The sequence below is a fragment of the Brachyhypopomus gauderio genome, chromosome 9, assembly GCF_052324685.1.
Source record: "Brachyhypopomus gauderio isolate BG-103 chromosome 9, BGAUD_0.2, whole genome shotgun sequence".
NCBI classification, from domain to species: domain Eukaryota; kingdom Metazoa; phylum Chordata; class Actinopteri; order Gymnotiformes; family Hypopomidae; genus Brachyhypopomus; species Brachyhypopomus gauderio.
Window position 1 is genome coordinate 19,460,412 of NC_135219.1, and position 12,524 is coordinate 19,472,935.

At 40.4% G+C, this 12,524-nt stretch overlaps 1 protein-coding gene across 1 annotated transcript in view; it reads left to right on the forward strand.

The window, feature by feature from the left end:
• The window catches only part of LOC143523358 (macoilin), a 68,723-nt gene that overhangs the window by 2,177 nt on the left and 54,022 nt on the right, over positions 1–12,524 (forward strand). The gene's annotated exons all lie outside the window — the stretch shown is intronic.

Genomic DNA, 12,524 nt, shown 5'->3' on the forward strand with positions numbered 1-12,524 from the left:
TGTAGAGAATCCGAACAAAGGAACTGAAAACAATAGGTTATGGTAGGCTACTTCTGCAGCTATTATGATAATGCATTCATTCATCTATTAGTAGTATTATTTTTTATTAGTATTATTATATTGACGTCTCACTTTTAATGCCTATTTAAGCAAAGTAATCTAGACTAGCTATATGTGTCCAGTGCGTAGATGACTTCATATTCAACATGGACGGGTTTGGTGGCTACCGTTATTAAACAGAATACACGTTGTTTTTAGGAAATGTATTTTAAACGCACGACTAGAGGGAGCGTTTAGATATTAGAAAAAATTACATTTAATGGGCCTAAAATGCTTTTTGAGTTTTTGAAAATATTTTGGTCTTCTGAAAGCCAAATATAACACAAAACAAGCAAGAAATAATAATAATCATAAGAATAAATATAGCCGCAAGCGGCAATTACGGGGTCCAAGCACAGGGTATGGGCAGCATCTGGCACGCCTGAGATGCGTAAGCATGTGTGTGTAATCACTGGGTAGGTATGGGTGAAGCAATGTGTATATGAAACCTATAGGTAGGCCATTGCATGTGTGTGCATGTGTAAGAAAGATGTAGGGGTAATTCAGGAAATTCTAGTATAGCGCCACCTAGTGGTGCAATTCCCGTCATACTTGAGTATGTCTTAGAGGGTGTGTAGATGAACATAATATGTGAGTTTCATGTTGATTGGCTTATGATAAGCTTGTGAAATGTGAACTGAAAGCTGATTGGTCGATAGCGGCGGCCATATTGGACATATGATGGTGCAGGTCAAGGACCTGTGTCATAGGTGCATATAGATGATGCGTACCAAGTTTGGAGTTATTTGGCCAGTCGGTGTGGGCAGGAGAGTTTTTTGGCCGTTATAGCGCCACCTAGGTGTGCATGTCTGCCAAAATGTATGTACCGGTCTAGACACCCAATAGGTACATGTGTGTGAAATTTGGAGTGAATACATGAAAGTATGCCTGAGATACAGCAGAATATGTGGATTTTTGGCGAAGGAATTTTCTACGCTTGACTTGTGATGCATGTGGCCACGCCCATGTGCAGAAATGTGCACTTTGGCTCCATAACAATTAAAGTTCAGACTCTTGTGAGCGCCTGGATACCACATATGTGCATGTATGTGAAAAATCCAGGGACTAGTTCGCGCTCAAAAATGTGTGCAAATTTGCATATTATGCAAATTAGCTCGACATGTAAGGGGCGGAGCATATGGCTTCAATGGAACTTTTTTTAGATGAGCACATGCCTGATCAGGTGAAGTTTACATTTTGTCTCTAGGACATACGGTTTAGGAGAAACACCAGTTTAAACTTTTTCATGCGTTTTTGTGCGCTATAGCGCCACCTATGGTCGGATCGGGCTGGCGTGTTGCGCCTGAGTAGCGGAAAGGAGTACTACAAGTTGGCCAAAGGAGAAGTCTGTAGGTCTTACGGTTTAGGCTGCACAACGAGTTTTAAGGCAGAAAAAAAATTGGCATATGAAAAGCTTGTGAAAGGTGTACTGAAAGCTGATTGGTCGATAGCGGCGGCCATATTGGACATATGATGGTGCAGGTCAAGGACCTGTGTCATAGGTGCATATAGATGATGCGTACCAAGTTTGGAGTTATTTGGCCAATCGGTGTGGGCAGGAGAGTTTTTTGGCCGTTATAGCGCCACCTAGATGTGCATGTCTGCCAAAATGCATGTGCAGGTCTAGACACCCAGTAGGTACATGTGTGTGAAATTTGGTATGAATACGTGAAAGAATGCCTGAGATATAGCAGAATATGTGGATTTTTGGCGAAGGAATTTTCTACGCTTGACTTGTGATGCATGTGGCCACGCCCATGTGCAGAAATGTGCACTTTGGCTCCATAATAATTAAAGTTCAGACTCTTCTGAGCGCCTGGATATCACATATGTGCATGTATGTGAAAAATCCAGGGACTAGTACGCGCTCAAAAATTTGTGCAAATTTGCATATTATGCAAATTAGCTCGACATGTAAGGGGCGGAGCATATGGCTTCAATGGAACTTTTTTTAGAGGAGCTCATGCCTGATCATATGCAGTTTACATTTTGTCTCTAGGACATACGGTGTAGGAGAAACACCTGTGTAAACTTTTTCATGCGTTTGTGTGCGCTATAGCGCCACCTAGGGTCGTATCGGGCTGGCGTGTTGCGCCTGAGTAGCGGAGAGGAGTACTACAAGTTGGCCAAAGGAGAAGTCTGTAGGTCTTACGGTTTAGGCTGCACAACGCGTTTTAGCGGAGAAAAAGAATAATAATAATAAATATAGCCGCAAGCGGCAATTACGGGGTCCAAGCGCAGGGTATGGGCACCATCTGGCACGCCTGAGATGCGTAAGCATGTGTGTGTAATCACTTTGTAGGTATGGGTGAAGCAATGTGTATATGAAACCTATAGGTAGGCCATTGCATGTGTGTGCATGTGTAAGAAAGATGTAGGGGTAATTCAGGAAATTCTAGTATAGCGCCACCTAGTGGTGCAATTCCCGTCATACTTGAGTATGTCTTAGAGGGTGTGTAGATGAACATAATATGTGAGTTTCATGTTGATTGGCATATGATAAGCTTGTGAAATGTGAACTGAAAGCTGATTGGTCGATAGCGGCGGCCATATTGGACATATGATGGTGCAGGTCAAGGACCTGTGTCATAGGTGCATATAAATGATGCGTACCAAGTTTGGAGTTATTTGGCCAATCGGTGTGGGCAGGAGAGTTTTTTGGCCGTTATAGCGCCACCTAGGTGTGCATGTCTGCCAAAATGTGTGTGCCGGTCTAGACACCCAATAGGTACATGTGTGTGAAATTTGGAGTGAATACATGAAAGTATGCCTGAGATACAGCAGAATATGTGGATTTTTGGCGAAGGAATTTTCTATGCTTGACTTGTGATGCATGTGGCCACGCCCATGTGCAGAAATGTGCACTTTGGCTCCATAACAATTAAAGTTCAGACTCTTGTGAGCGCCTGGATACCACATATGTGCATGTATGTGAAAAATCCAGGGACTAGTACGCGCTCAAAAATTTGTGCAAATTTGCATATTATGCAAATTAGCTCGACATGTAAGGGGCGGAGCATATGGCTTCAATGGAACTTTTTTTAGATGAGCACATGCCTGATCAGGTGAAGCTTACATTTTGTCTCTAGGACATACGGTTTAGGAGAAACACCTGTGTAAAGTTTTTCATGCGTTTGTGTGCGCTGTAGCGCCACCTATGGGCGGATCGTGCTGGCGTGTTGCACCTGAGTAGCGGAGAGGAGTAGTACAAGTTGGCCAAAGGAGAAGTCTGTAGGTCTTACGGTTTAGGCTGCACAACGCGTTTTAAGGCAGAAAAAAAATTGGCATATGAAAAGCTTGTGAAAGGTGTACTGAAAGCTGATTGGTCGATAGCGGCGGCCATATTGGACATATGATGGTGCAGGTCAAGGACCTGTGTCATAGGTGCATATTGATGATGCGTACCAAGTTTGGAGTTATTTGGCCAATCGGTGTGGGCAGGAGAGTTTTTTGGCCGTTATAGCGCCACCTAGATGTGCATGTCTGCCAAAATGCATGTGCAGGTCTAGACACCCAGTAGGTACATGTGTGTGAAATTTGGTATGAATACGTGAAAGAATGCCTGAGATATAGCAGAATATGTGGATTTTTGGCGAAGGAATTTTCTACGCTTGACTTGTGATGCATGTGGCCACGCCCATGTGCAGAAATGTGCACTTTGGCTCCATAACAATTAAAGTTCAGACTCTTCTGAGCGCCTGGATATCACATATGTGCATGTATGTGAAAAATCCAGGAACTAGTACGCGCTCAAAAATGTGTGCAAATTTGCATATTATGCAAATTAGCTCGACATGTAAGGGGCGGAGCATATGGCTTCAATGGAACTTTTTTTAGATGAGCACATGCCTGATCAGATGAAGTTTACATTTTGTCTCTAGGACATACGGTTTAGGAGAAACACCAGTTTAAACTTTTTCATGCGTTTTTGTGCGCTATAGCGCCACCTAGGGTCGTATCGGGCTGGCGTGTTGCGCCTGAGTAGCGGAGAGGAGTACTACAAGTTGGCCAAAGGAGAAGTCTGTAGGTCTTACGGTTTAGGCTGCACGATGCGTTTTAAGGCAGAAAAAAAATAATAATAATAATAAATATAGCCGCAAGCGGCGATTGGCGGGTTCACACAAAAAAAGGCAAAAAAGCCCAAAGGGTCTTTTAGACCAACAAATTGGCCTCTTGGCCTCAATAGGCAAAAAGAAGCCCAATAGGTCCTTTAGACCCAAAAGTGAATAGAAGCTGTTTGAGTGGAAAAATGCATAAGTAAATCAATGTGACAAAACATTCAATTCAACTGAGGCACTAAAGGCCCAAAAGGATCAAAATAATGTGTATTGGCAAAATGATTCAGATCACAGAACTAAATCACATGCTGAGATCAGCTTTGTGTGCGTTTGTGTGGTGTTTCATGTGAGCAATTGTTTTCAGTCAGTTTCGGTGTTTGGCCACTAGATGGAGCCCAAGTACTATCATACTGATATCTCATTAATCTCAGTAATGCAATGACATTTTGGTGAATTAAAAGGTTCATTTCTGGTCAGGCAGTGCACTTTTTGTTATGAGATGTTATTGCAATGTTATAGATCTCATTGATCTGAATCATACAAGCCCCATTACTTGTCTGTATTCTGCATAACAAGATTGCTGCATGAGTTTTTATGATTTCTCAGGTTTTTGGGTACTGTAGCGCCTCCGACTGGCCAATTTGAACCAAACTTGGCCTACCTCACAAGGACCTCAGTGTATAAAAGCCTTTCAAATGGGGAGTTGATCACTTACATGGTTTATGAGTTATAGCAATAAAGGTCATTTATGGCATGGCCAGAAGGATATAATGTAAAAATTGACCAATCAGACAAATAAAAATGCAACATTTTTTCCATATTTAGTTAACTACAGTGTCTACAGATTATGCCTATGCCATTTTTGCCATCATTGGATCAAATTCCTAGGACTAGTTCTTAAAGAGCTATTTTCAAACAATTGATGAATGTGACAAAAGTATGCATTTTTTAATAGGACTTGTAATTGCAAAGTTGTCAGGTCTACTGCAAGGTATAAAAAGAAACAAGTTGCATGTTCCTAAGTGAAAATTTGGAGGAGTTATGCATGATTTTCACAAATAGCGCCACCTAGTGGCCAAATGTTTCAACACTGCACAGTATGACACATAGTCCTGGGATATGCACAGTGATGAGGTTTCATGTTGATTGGCCAATGGTAAGTCTGTCAAATGGCCAATTAATTCAAATAAAAATTAATTGGCTCATGGCGGCCATGTTTTTTGAGTGATGAGGTCATCATTGTGTGCCTTGATACCACTTGGGCCCCTGATGATGCCTGTAAAGTTTGGGCTTGATGTGACTAATGGTTTCTGAGAAACAAATTTCCCCATGTTATAGCGCCCCCTATTGGACAATCGTGGCCAGCTTTGACGTGTGACCTCTGAGTCATGTGCCCTAACAACTGATAAATTTTCATAAAGATAGGTCAAAGCATTGCTGAGATATAGCTGCTGAAGTCAATTTGGCCACGCCTCAGAGCTATTGATTGACATGTCACAACGACACTGTATGCAAATGTAACAATTTTGTTCAAATTTATTGATAATGAGATTCTTCTGAATATTTTGACACCAAGATTGAACAAATCCGATGAAAAACCAGGGACTAGTATAAAAAAGTAGGTTTTGCATATTATGCAAATTAGCAAAAAATCTAAGTAGGCGGAGCTTAATGGTTCTTGAGGCTTTTTTGTTTGTCTGGAGCCAAGGAATGCACCTGAAGTGGAATTTTGTTTCTAGGACCTACGGGGTGGGAGATATGGACCAAAACGCAAAATGCTGCGCTATAGCGCCACCATCAGGCCAATGTGGGTCTCTGTACTTTAGCACGGTCCCGCAAACAGACTACACCAGTCTGCCAAGTTTGGTCTCCCTGGGCCTTACGGTCTAGGCTGCAGTATGCGTTTTATGCGGAGAAAAATAATAATAATAATAAGAAAGAAAAATCCGAGCAATAACAATAGGTTTCCCACACTATGTGTGTGAACCCTAATAAATATAGCCGCAAGCGGCAATTGGCGGGTTCACACACGAATAGGCCACTTGGCTTCAATAGGCAATAGACCCAATAGGTTCTTTAGACCCAAAAGAAGCTGTTTGAGTGGAAAAAATGCACAAATAAATCAATGTGCAAAAAAATGTTCAATTGGGGCACTAAAGGCCCAAAAGGATCAAAATAATTTGTATTGGCAAAATGATTCAAATCACAGAACTAAATCACATGCTGAGATCAGCTTTGTGTGTGTGTTTGTGTGGTATTTCATGTGAGAAATAGTTTTCAGTCCGTTCCGATGTTTGGCCACTAGATGGAGCCCAAGTACTACCATACTGATATCTCATTAATCTCAGTAATGCAATATGACATTTTGGTGAATTAAAAGGTTCATTTCTGGTCAGGCAGTGCACTTTTTGTTATAAGATGCAATTGCAATGTTATAGAACTTATTGATCTGGATCATACAAGACCAATTACTTGTCTGTATTCTGCATAACAAGATTGCTGCATGTGTTTTTATGTTTTCTTAGGTTTTTGGGTACTGTAGCGCCCCCGACAGGCCAATTTGAACCAAACTTGGCATACCTCACAAGGACTTCAGGATAAAAAAGCCTTTCAAATTGGGACTTGATTGCATACATGGTTTATGAGTTATAGCAATATAGGTCATATATGGCATGGCCACAATGATATAATGGGAAAATGGACCAATCAGAAAAATAAAAATCCAACATTTTTTTACTCAGTTTTTACCTACAGAGTCTACTGATTATGGTCATAGCAATTTTTCCATAATTGGATCAAATTCCTATGACTAGTTTGTAAATAGCTATTTTCAAACAATTGATGAATGTGACAAAAGTATGCATTTTTTAATAGGACTTATAATTGCAAAGTTGTCAGGTCTACTGCAAGGAATAAAATGAAACAAGTTGCATGTTCCTAAGTGAAAATTTGGAGGAGTTATGCATGATTTTCACAAATAGCGCCACCTAGTGGCCAAATGTTTCAAAACTGCACAGCATGACACATAGTCCTGAGATATGCACAGTGGTGAGGTTTCATGTTGTTTGGCCAATGGTAAGTCTGTCAAATGGCCAATTAATTCAAATAAAAATTAATTGGCTCATGGCGGCCATGTTTTTTGAGTGATGATGTCATCATTGTGTGTCTTGATATCACTTGGGCCCCTGATGATGCCTGTAAAGTTTTGGCTTGATGTGACTAATGGTTTCAGAGAAACAGTTTTTCCCATGTTATAGCGCCCCCTATTGGACAATCGTGGCCAGCTTTGACCTATGACCTCGGAGTCATGTGCCCTAACAACTGTTAAAATTTTATGAAGATCCGTCAAAGCGTTGCTGAGATATGGCTGTTTAAGTAAATTTGGCCACGCCTTGGAGCTATTGATTGACATGTGACAACCAGACTGTATGCAAATCTCAAAATGTTTTTAAGCAAGGTTGATAATGAGATTCTCCTGAATATTTTGACACCAAGGTTGTGGTGATCCGATGAAAAACCAGGGACTAGTACAAAAAAGTAGGTTTTGCATATTATGCAAATTAGCAAAAAATCTAAGTAGGCGGAGCTTAATGGTTCTTGAGGCTTTTTTGTTTGTCTGAAGCCAAGGAATGCACCTGAAGTGGAATTTTGTTTCTAGGCCATACGGTTTGGGAGATATGGACCAAAACGCAAAATGGTGCGCTATAGCGCCACCATCAGGCCAATGTGGGTCTCTGTGCTTTAGCACGGTCTCGCAAAGAGACTACACCATCCTGCCAAGTTTGGTCTCCCTGGGCCTTACGGTCTAGGCTGCAGTATGCGTTTTATCAGTAGAAAAATAATAATAATAAGAAAGAAAGAAAAAACCCGACAATAACAATAGGTTTCCCACACTGTGTGTGTGAACCCTAATAATAATAATAATAAAAATCGGAACAATTACAATAGGGTTCCAGCACCGGTGGTGCTTGGACCCCTAAATATAGCCGCAAGCGGCAATTGGCGGGTTCACACACGAATAGGCCTCTTGGCCTCAATAGGCAGAGGCCCAAAAGGTCCTTTAGACCCTAAATGTGAAAAGAAGCTGTTTGAGTGGAAAAAAATGCACAAATAAATTAATGTGCAAAAAAAGGTTCAATTGGGGCACTAAAGGCCCAAAAGGATCAAAATAATGTGTATTGGGAAATTGAGTCAGATCACAGAACTAAATCACATGCTGAGATCAGCTTTGTGTGTGTTTGTGTGGTATTTCATGTGAGCAATAGTTTTCAGTCAGTTTCGGTGTTTGGCCACTAGATGGAGCCCAAGTACTACCATACTGATATCTCATTAATCTCAGTAATGCAATGACATTTTGGTGAATTAAAAGGTTCATTTCCGGTCAGGCAGTGCACTTTTTGTTATAAGATGTAATTGCAATGTTATAGAACTTATTGATCTGGATCATACAAGACCAATTAATTGTCTGTATTCTGCATAACAAGATTGCAGCATGAGTTTTTATGTTTTCTTAGGTTTTTGGGTACTGTAGCGCCCCCGACAGGCCAATTTGAACCAAACTTGGCATACCTCACAAGGACTTCAGGATATAAAAGCCATTCAAATTGGGAGTTGATTGCATACATGGTTTATGAGTTATAGCAATATAGGTCATAAATGGCATGGCCACAATGATATAATGGGTAAATGGACCAATCAGAAAAATAAAAATCCAAAATTCTTTTAATTACTTTTTACCTACAGAGTCTACTGATTATGCTTATAGCAATTTTTCCATAATTGGATCAAATTCCTATGACTAGTTTGTAAATAGCTATTTTCAAACAATTGATGAATGTGACAAAAGTATGCATTTTTTAATAGGACTTGTAATTGCAAAGTTGTCAGGTCTACTGCAAGGAATAAAAATAAACAAGTTGCATGTTCCTAAGTGAAAATTTGGAGGAGTTATGCATGATTTTCACAAATAGCGCCACCTAGTGGCCAAATGTTTCAAAACTGCACAGCAAGACACATAGTCCTGAGATATGCACACTGGTGAGGTTTCATGTTGTTTGGCCAATGGTAAGTCTGTCAAATGGCCAATTAATTAAAAAAAAAAATTATTGGCTCATGGCGGCCATGTTTTTTGAGTGATGATGTCATCATTGTGTGTCTTGATATCACTTGGGCCCCTGATGATGCCTGTAAAGTTTTGGCTTGATGTGACTAATGGTTTCTGAGAAACAGTTTTTCCCATGTTATAGCGCCCCCTATTGGACAATCGTGGCCAGCTTTGACCTGTGACCTCGGAGTCATGTGCCCTAACAACTGTTAAAATTTTATGAAGATCCGTCAAAGCGTTGCTGAGATATGGCTGTTTAAGTAAATTTGGCCACGCCTCGGAGCTATTGATTGACATGTGACAGCCAGACTATATGCAAATCTCAAAATGTTTTTAATCAACTTTGATAATGAGATTCTCCTGAATATTTTGACACCAACGTTGTGGTGATCCGATAAAAAACCAGGGACTAGTATAAAAAAGTAGGTTTTGCATATTATGCAAATTAGCAAAAAATCTAAGTAGGCGGAGCTTAATGGTTCTTGAGGCTTTTTTGTTTGGCTTGAGCCAAGGAATCCATCAGAAGTGGAATTTTGTTTCTAGGCCCTACGGTTTGGGAGATATGGACCAAAACGCAAAATGGTGCGCTATAGCGCCACCATCAGGCCAATGTGGGTCTCTGTGCTTTAGCACGGTCTCGCAAAGAGACTACACCATCCTGCCAAGTTTGGTCTCCCTGGGCCTTACGGTCTAGGCTGCAGTATGCGTTTTATCAGTAGAAAAATAATAATAAGAAAGAAAGAAAGAAAGAAAGAAAAAACCCGACAATAACAATAGGTTTCCCACACTGTGTGTGTGAACCCTAATAAATATAGCCGCAAGCGGCGATTGGCGGGTTCACACAAAAAAAGGCAAAAAAGCCCAAAGGGTCTTTTAGACCAACAAATTGGCCTCTTGGCCTCAATAGGCAAAAAGAAGCCCAATAGGTCCTTTAGACCCAAAAGTGAATAGAAGCTGTTTGAGTGGAAAAAATGCATAAGTAAATCAATGTGACAAAACATTCAATTCAACTGAGGCATTAAAGGCCCAAAAGGATCAAAATAATGTGTATTGGCAAAATGATTCAGATCACAGAACTAAATCACATGCTGAGGTCAGCTTTGTGTGCGTTTGTGTGGTGTTTCATGTGAGCAATTGTTTTCAGTCAGTTTCGGTGTTTGGCCACTAGATGGAGCCCAAGTACTATCATACTGATATCTCATTAATCTCAGTAATGCAATGACATTTTGGTGAATTAAAAGGTTCATTTCTGGTCAGGCAGTGCACTTTTTGTTATGAGATGTAATTGCAATGTTATAGACCTCATTGATCTGAATCATACAAGCCCAATTACTTGTCTGTATTCTGCATAACAAGATTGCTGCGTGAGTTTTTATGATTTCTCAGGTTTTTGGGTACTGTAGCGCCTCCGACAGGCCAATTTGAACCAAACTTGGCCTACCTCACAAGGACCTCAGTCTATAAAAGCCTTTCAAATTGGGAGTTGATCACTTACATGGTTTATGAGTTATAGCAATAAAGGTCATTTATGGCATGGCCAGAAGGATATAATGGAAAAATTGACCAATCAGACAAATAAAAATGCAACATTTTTTCCTTATTTAGTTAACTACAGTGTCTACAGATTATGCCTATGCCATTTTTGCCATCATTGGATCAAATTCCTAGGACTAGTTCTTAAAGAGCTATTTTCAAACAATTGATGAATGTGACAAAAGTATGCATTTTTTAATAGGACTTGTAATTGCAAAGTTGTCAGGTCTACTGCAAGGTATAAAATGAAACAAGTTGCATGTTCCTAAGTGAAAATTTGGAGGAGTTATGTATGATTTTCACAAATAGCGCCACCTAGTGGCCAAATGTTTCAACACTGCACAGTATGACACATAGTCCTGGGATATGTACAGTGATGAGGTTTGATATTGATTGGCCAATGGTAAGTCTGTCAAATGGCCAATTAATTCAAATAAAAATTAATTGGCTCATGGCGGCCATGTTTTTTGAGTGATGAGGTCATCATTGTGTGCCTTGATACCACTTGGGCCCCTGATGATGCCTGTAAAGTTTGGGCTTGATGTGACTAATGGTTTCTGAGAAACAAATTTCCCCATGTTATAGCGCCCCCTATTGGACAATCGTGGCCAGCTTTGACCTGTGACCTCTGAGTCATGTGCCCTAACAACTGATAAATTTTCATAAAGATAGGTCAAAGCATTGCTGAGATATAGCTGCTGAAGTCAATTTGGCCACGCCTCAGAGCTATTGATTGACATGTGACAACCAGACGGTATACCAATGTCACAGTTTTGTTGATGTTCCTTGATAATGAGATTCTTGTGAATATTTTGACACCAAGATTGTGGTGATCAGATGAAAAACCAGGGACTAGTATAAAAAAGTAGGTTTTGCATATTATGCAAATTAGCAAAAAATCTAAGTAGGCGGAGCTTAATGGTTCTTGAGGCTTTTTTGTTTGTCTGGAGCCAAGGAATGCACCTGAAGTGGAATTTTGTGTCTAGGACCTACGGGGTGGGAGATATGAATCCAAACGCAAAATGCTGCGCTATAGCGCCACCATGAGGCCAATTTGGGTGTCTGTACTTAAGCACGGTCCCGCAAACAGACTACACCAGTCTGCCAAGTTTGGTCTCCCTGCGCCTTACGGTTTAGGCTGCAGTATGCGTTTTATGCGGAGAAAAATAATAATAATAATAATAAATATAGCCGCAAGCGGCAATTGGCGGGTTCACACACGAATAGGCCTCTTGGCCTCAATAGGCAGAGGCCCAAAAGGTCCTTTAGACCCCAAAATGTGAAAAGAAGCTGTTTGAGTGGAAAAAATGCACAAATAAATCAATGTGCAAAAAAAGGTTCAATTGGGGCACTAAAGGCCCAAAAGGATCAAAATAATATGTATTGGCAAAATTATTCAGATCACAGAACTAAATCACATGCTGAGATCAGCTTTGTGTGTGTTTGTGTGGTGTTTCATGTGAGAAATAGTTTTCAGTCAGTTCCGGTGTTTGGCCACTAGATGGAGCCCAAGTACTATCATACTGATATCTCATTAATCTCAGTAATGCAATGACATTTTGGTGAATTAAAAGGTTCATTTCTGGTCAGGCAGTGCACTTTTTGTTATGAGATGTAATTGCAATGTTATAGACCTCATTGATCTGAATCATACAAGCCCCATTACTTGTCTGTATTCTGCATAACAAGATTGCTGCGTGAGTTTTTATGATTTCTCAGGTTTTTGGGTA